Source organism: Phoenix dactylifera, chromosome 15, assembly GCF_051530095.1.
Source record: "Phoenix dactylifera cultivar Ajwa chromosome 15, Ajwa_hap1_PhDact_Kaust_v1.1, whole genome shotgun sequence".
Lineage (NCBI taxonomy): Eukaryota > Viridiplantae > Streptophyta > Magnoliopsida > Arecales > Arecaceae > Phoenix > Phoenix dactylifera.
The window spans coordinates 5,928,600-5,935,706 of NC_143204.1; the positions used below are offsets into that span (position 1 = coordinate 5,928,600).

General features: G+C 43.3%; 1 pseudogene; it reads left to right on the forward strand.

Moving 5' to 3' along the window:
• The first annotated feature begins 574 nt into the window (after window positions 1-574).
• LOC120108945 (small nucleolar RNA R71) lies at window positions 575-672 on the forward strand (annotated as a pseudogene).
• Window positions 673-7,107: the final 6,435 nt, after the last annotated feature.

A 7,107-nucleotide genomic window follows, 5' to 3' on the forward strand; every position in this document is an offset into this window, starting at 1 on the left:
TGCATAATGAGGGTGCGGAGGTGGAGGAGTTGGGTTATATACTTGTTGAGGTTGGTCATTCCTCCACCTGAAATTTGGATGGTTCTTCCATCCAGGGTTGTAAGTACCCGAAAAAGGATTATTGAAAGATTTTTGATAGGTATTCATAACATTGGCCTGATCGTGCAAGACTTCCTTGAATGCGGGTATTGTGGGGCAATCAGTGATGAGATGGCCAGGCATCTCGCAAATCCTACAACACTCGCTGTTGTGTTCTACGGTCTTGACGGGTTCAATCCTTCTAAGTTCAATTTCCTCTACCTTCCTAGTAAGGGCTGCCATTTTAGCCTGAATATCATCTTGAGTACTAAGGTTATAAAGGCCCCCATGTCCAATGTTAGTAGGCTTAGGCAAAGGTTTATTCACTCTATCCTCTGTATCCCATAATTGTGCAGTCTCTGCGAGAGAGTCTAAATAGTCCCATGCCTCATCGGGTTGCTTTTCCAAAAATAGACCATTGCACATAGTCTCTATAAATTGTTTTAATTGTGGAGACAATCCCTCGTAAAAGAAACTAATGGTTCTCCATGTTTCAAACCCATGATGAGGACAAGAGAGTAGCAAATCTTTAAATCTCTCCCAGCATTCATAAAATGTTTCATGGTCTTTTTGTTGGAAATTACTAATGTGCCTTTTCAAAAAATTAGTCCTTTGTGCGGGAAAGAACCTTTTTAAGAATTCTCTTTGCATATCATGCCATGTTCCTAACGATCTTGGTCTCAAGGAGTTCAGCCATGTTTTGGCTTTATCCTTCAAGGAAAAAGGAAACAAGGTTAATTTAAGGACATCTTCCGATACATTTGGCACTCTAAATGTGATGCTAATTTCCTCAAAATCCTTAAGGTGAAGATAAGGGTTCTCGGATTCCATTCCATGATACTTTGGCAGCAATTGAATTACTCCTGGTTTGATTTCAAAGTGTCCTACATTTTCAGGAATAATCATGCATGAAGGTTGACTAGTCCTAGTGGGATGTAAGTATTGTCGAAGTGTCATAACTGGGGGTCTACCTTCATCACCATGGTGACTTCCTACATCATCAGCCATCTCACCAGATCTGAGATTTTGCGTAAGATTTTCAATATTATGATCTAAGGAATTGTCAAATGTTTGTCGATTCAGGCGTCCAGTGTTGTCCCTATTCCAACCTAGCATACAAAATTTTAGAGTTTATTTATTTGTTTGTTTTTTTGTTTTTTTTTTATTATTTTTTTTTAATGATTACCCTTGATCTTTTCTTAAAGTTCTTATCAATTTTCAAGTAGCAACAAGGGTTAATGAGATATGATGATGATAAAATTCTGATTCTAAACAAAAAAATTAAACACAGAAAATTCAAAGCAGACAGCAGCAAAGTTTATATTAATTTAATGGTTGTATCCGACGAAAGAAACAGACGGTTCAGATGAATCAGACCGTTCAGATGAAAGAAACATGTGTCCTACAGTAGCCGACGAAATTTGAGTGCAATCAGATGGTGGATTACTCAGATATCAGAGTTTGATGCAGACTATGCAGGGAATAAAAAAACAGCAATAAAGATTTTTTTTTTTGAAAGAAAAAAAAAAAGACTAAATACTAAGATACTGATTAAATCTAAAATTATACTAATAAATCAGCCGTTCCCCGGCAACGGCGCCAAAAACTTGATGCAAAAATAAAATTGTTCTCCCAAGTGCAGGAGAATCGCACAAGTAGTAAATTCTCGGGAGTCCGAGGTCGAATCCTCAGGGAACGAAATGTATATGAGATTATTTAATATAATTTTAGATTAATTAATTTAATAAATTTGTGGATTAAAATTATGTTTTGATTTTCATAAATTAAAATGCAGAGAATAATAAACACAATTCAATGAAATAAAAATGGTAGGGATCTGGAATCCTCCTTGATGATATTGCATCCAAGGAATAAACTCTATGGTTCTTGATTTAAGATTTAATGCAGGATAGATCTAATCATGGTATATGTTTCATGAACATATGAACTCAATTTCTAAGCATTCATCGTGCTTTCTACGTCTACGACGGATCAAATACTAAAGCAATCCATATATCAATAATCATAATCCATTAAAGATCTATCTACAAAAGCAATCCATATATCATTATGTGTTAGCAATAATACTAATTTAAGTGATGTGTAGATCGCACTTTTGTGCTCTCATCAGTAGGAATCCTATTTCAAGTAGGAATCCCAGTCCTACTCTGTTGCCCAGATAGACAACCCAAGAGGGGGGGTGAATTGGGTTTTAAAATAATTTTGCAATTAAAATGTTTGAGGATGACTAATTAATACTTTTGCAAGATGATTAATTAGTTGCTATGTGCTGTGAGTGAAATGAGAGTGAGAGAGAGAGACACAAGCAATCACAAACACAATGTTTATAGTGGTTCGGAGCTAACCCTTGCTCCTACGTCCACTCCCCAAGTCTCACTTGGGAATTCACTATAACCCCTTGGATTACAGCCGGTTGTTTTACAAGCTCACAACCCAACTTGTTGTTTTACGAGCTCACAATGAACTCGGTCGGTTTTCCCAGGCTCACCGACTAGAACCACCCCGATTGTTTTCCCGGGATCACAATCGAACCCTTACACGTTGGTTTTACCCTCGGCTCAGCAACCAACCTCTACACACTCTTGATTCAATCCCCTGATTGAATCAAGCAAAGACAAGATGGAAAGAACAAGGACAAATAGAAAAACAGAGCTTCTAAAAAGCAGATATACAGCAATATAAACTAGAGAGAAGTTAAGAGCCCTCAAACACTTTTGAGTTGGAATAGAGAAGGGCTTCTTGAACTGTGAGTCTTCTCTTGAATGTCTGGTCGACTTGAAGGCAGGAGGAGACTTCTTTAAATGCTGGAAAGAGGTAGCTGGATGGAGTTAATGGCGCTCTTCCTTCTTTTCTGTTGAAAACCAGTTGGCAGAGATAGGATGCTTGATTTCTTTGAGTGGAATGGTGCTTCTCTGCCTTGCTACAGTCCTCTGTGGCTATTTAAGCCATCTCCCACGGAAACTAGCCGTTAGACACCTTTTTCTGCCCGTTCTGCACACTCTGCACATCCTGACAATATGTCCGTTGGGGTCGGAGTCGACTCGCGCGATCTGGAGTCGACTCGGCTGTAGTGGGAGTCGACTCATGCTTTTCTGGAGTCGGCTCGGCAACTGTTTCGGATTTGAATTAAAGTGACCTCCGCGACTGGGAGTCGACTCGACTTAACCCGGAGTCGACTCGCCAACTTCTGGAGCTGACTTGCCATTTTCGGAGTCGGCTCATCCCATGAAGTCCATGGAGCTAATTTTTCAACTTGGCCCACTCGAGTCGACTCGACAATCCTGGGAGTCGACTCGGCGCTCAGAGCCCGAACTCCCGATCTTCTGTCTTTTGGCTCGTCCAGTCTTGGAGTCGACTCGAACTGTTCCGGAGTCGACTCGGCTCTCAGTTTCCGAAACACAGCCTTCTGCCTTTTTGATGTAGCGCTGCCTTGGAGTCGACTCGAGCTGTCTGGGAGTCGACTCGGCTCCCAGAGACAATAATTCGGTCTTCTGTCTTTTTGGGGTCGCGCTGTCTCGGAGTCGACTCGCGCGTTGCGGGAGTCGACTCGGATCTCAGAGTCCGAAAACTGCTCTCTGACTTTTGCCTTGTGTACCACTGAGAGTCGACCTGCCAACCATCGGAGTCGACTCGCGTTCCACAGGAGTCGACTCGAATCTCAGGGTCGAAAATTGCTCTCTGACCTTTCTGTCTGTAACTCCTTGAAGTCGACTCATACTACTCCGGAGTCGACTCGGTAATCATCGGAGTCGACTCGCGCACTTCAGGAGTCGACTCGCTGACAGGTTTTGAGTTGAGTCTTTCTGTTCGTCTGTCAGTTCTCAGTCGGAGTCGACTCGTAATGATCTGGAGTCGACTCGAGCCCGTGCCAGTGATTCTGATACGCTTGGAGTCGACTCGTAATATCCCGGAGTCAACTCGAGTCTCAGACTTTGGTTCAAACTGACTTCTTAACTTATCCAAAATATCTTGAACCAAGTCTAGAAACACTTAAACAAGATTTTCACTGAAACACTCAATTGAATTTATTAGTAAACAAAAGATATACTCAAATGCTTTGAGCTCATCAAAATCAAATAGGATTTTAATCAATCACTCCACAATCTCCCCCTTTTTGATGATGACAAAACATTTAGTATATGTAAAGTGAATTGCTCAATAAACAAAGAAATGAAATCTATAAATGAATTCAAGTGTCTGGTTTTTTAATTTATCCAAACTTGAAAGGTGTGAAACAATAAATTTTGGAGTTAAAGCTCCCCCTTTCATTTGGAATTATATAAGCCTTCATGTCATGCACTCAATTGTTTGGCTTATATATATTTAATGATTTGACTTTCTTAAAAATTCAGATTCTCCCCCTCAACATATGCATTCTACTTTGTTTTGATTCTCTGAATTTCCTTTTAATGCATTGAAGTTTTTGAACTGAAATTTTTGGTTTTTAGAGGGAAAATCTGTCAATTTGTTCTTGAGTAGGATTCAACTAATCTCCGAATATCCCTTGAATAGATTCTGGAGATTACTCCATTAGGAGCCCCAATAGAGAGATAATGAGCCTCGAGGTACCAAATCCACTAAGAACAAATTATGTTTTAATTTTTAATTTCTTTTATGTTGATTCCATTTACATATCTATTAAATATTTCTCCCTCTTTTTGTCATCGTATCAAAAAGGAAGTGAGTATAACACGCAATCATTTAGAGAGCAAATTGCACAAAATTGAAGAGAATATGTCTACTCATTGTATTGATATGTATGTAAATACATTTGTGAATACAATAAGTAAAGCAAAAAGAATACATGTCAAAATACAAAAAGATATCTAAGGCTTCCTTGAGGAGGATGCGGCTCCCTGGGGCATGCGCTCTGCAAGTAGTGTGACTGCATTGGTGACGTGCTCGAGCTGTCGGATAATGGCCGAGGTGGCCCTGCTATGTGTCGTATCGAGCTCGGTCACCGACTGCTGAAGTGTGTCAAGCTTGGCGATGAGCACATTCGCCAAGCGCTCGGCCCCCTGGATAGTGGTGCCCATGTCGTGTCGCATGTCATCGCGCATCTTCCGAGTGGTGCTCGTGACTTCGCTCATGCTGTGGAACTGGGCTTGGATCAGGAACCTTACATTGTAGATCTCTTCCCGCACATGGGCTGTCATCTCAGCCACGGCTGACAGGGAAGGGACCAACGCTGAAGAAGGTGCAAGAGAAGGAGCAGGCACTGAACCCCGGAGCTCCCTAAGTAGGTCGTTCCGGAGATCTCTAACTATCTCCTGCCGCAACTCCCGGAGCTGCTCAGGAGCGATCCGGACCTCCATGGGCTGAGTAGGTGGAGCTGAGGAGGAGGGTCCGGCTGAGGTGGTGGGAGCAGAAGTGGAGGGAAAGGTAGGATAGTCTGAGTCTGGGTCAGGACTGGGGGAAGGTCTGGTGGTATGTGTGGAGGTGGATGATTTCCTAACCCAGGTTCCCTCGACCTTCCGAAACCCCATCCTGTGTAGGGTTCCCGGATGCATGCGATCTGTCCATCGCAATGCGCGAGAGGGTTCCCCCTCAGGAATGGGAATCTCGGCCTCCCTAAATAGAAGAGTGAACATCATGCCATAGGGGAGGGTGAGCCTAGGTCTATCTAGTGGCTCACATAGGTATCTATACATCATCTTGGAAAAGTTGATTGGGGTGTCCTGGAGGATGTAGAACATAAGAGCTAGGTCTCTCTCAGATACAAAATCGAAGCGGCCAGTCTTCGGGAAGAGGGACCTAGAGATGATACTCAAGAGGAGCCGCATCTCAACTGAAAGTGAGCTAGCGGACACCTCATCTAAGGGGGACTGAGGTGGATGTCCTAGAATGGCCGTAAGGGCCTCAGTCCTATCCTCGGGGTGTGTGGGAGCCACCCCTACTTGTGGAAGATGGAGGACCTGAGCAATGATATCCTCCGAAATGAACAATGGGACACCGGCTACCGTGCCCTCGATACCCCCATCGCCCCTATGTACAGTACCATAGAACTCCCTAACTAGGCCAGGGTTTGTGGGGAGATCTAGAGAACAAAAATACTCTAAGCCCTGGGCCCGCAGTCTCTCTCCTATAGTAAAGCCCTTCCGGGAGAGATAGTCGAAATCGACGTATCTCCCGGTGGAGACCGCCTTCCCGGCGCACGGCCTCGAGGGAACCTCCCTCGGCGGGGAACGAGCCGGAGGTTGTGGCCTCGCGGGATCGTTCCGAGCCTTGGAACGCCGCTCGGCACCGGTTGCGGGTTGGGGTCTCTTCCGGACAACGGCTTTAGGAGGCAATTTTGACCTAGGGAAGAGGAAGGAACCTAAAGAAGCGAGGAAGATGGACGGGAAAAACCTTAAGGTCGGCCGGAGACGCTCTAGGAGTCGGCTCTAGGGCTTGTGAACAGTGGCGGCGGTGAATAGAAGTGTTGAGTAAACGATGAAGTTAGGGTTAAAAAATCGGATCCCGACTGCGAGTCGACTCCAAAGTATGCGCGAGTCGACTCTCCTTATGCGCCTATTGACCTCGAGTCGACTCCCGACTGAATGCGAGTCGACTCCCCGTTACGAGCCGACTCTGAAACTTGCTCGAGTCGTCTCGAACTCTGGCACGCACCTAAAAATCATGCTATGTTCGTGCCGAATAAGGGAAAATCACTAAGTTATGATCTGATTTGATGATCATTGTAAAGAAACTCTAAATTAGCCACAAGCTAATCATCAAAATCAATGAACTAGTGGAAAATACCACTAGGATGGATCAATCACTCCCAATCCCCTCCTAAGCACACTAAATCTCTCTTCACTTAAGGGTTTTGTAAAAATGTCAGCTAATTGATCATCAGTGCAAACAAATTGAAGTGTCACATCACCATTCAGTACATGATCTCTTATGAAGTGATGTCTTATCTCAATATGTTTAGTTCTTGAATGCTGAATTAGATTTTTAGTTAGATTAATGGCACTTGTATTATCACAATTAATGGGAATTTTATCTTGTTTAATGCCATAATCT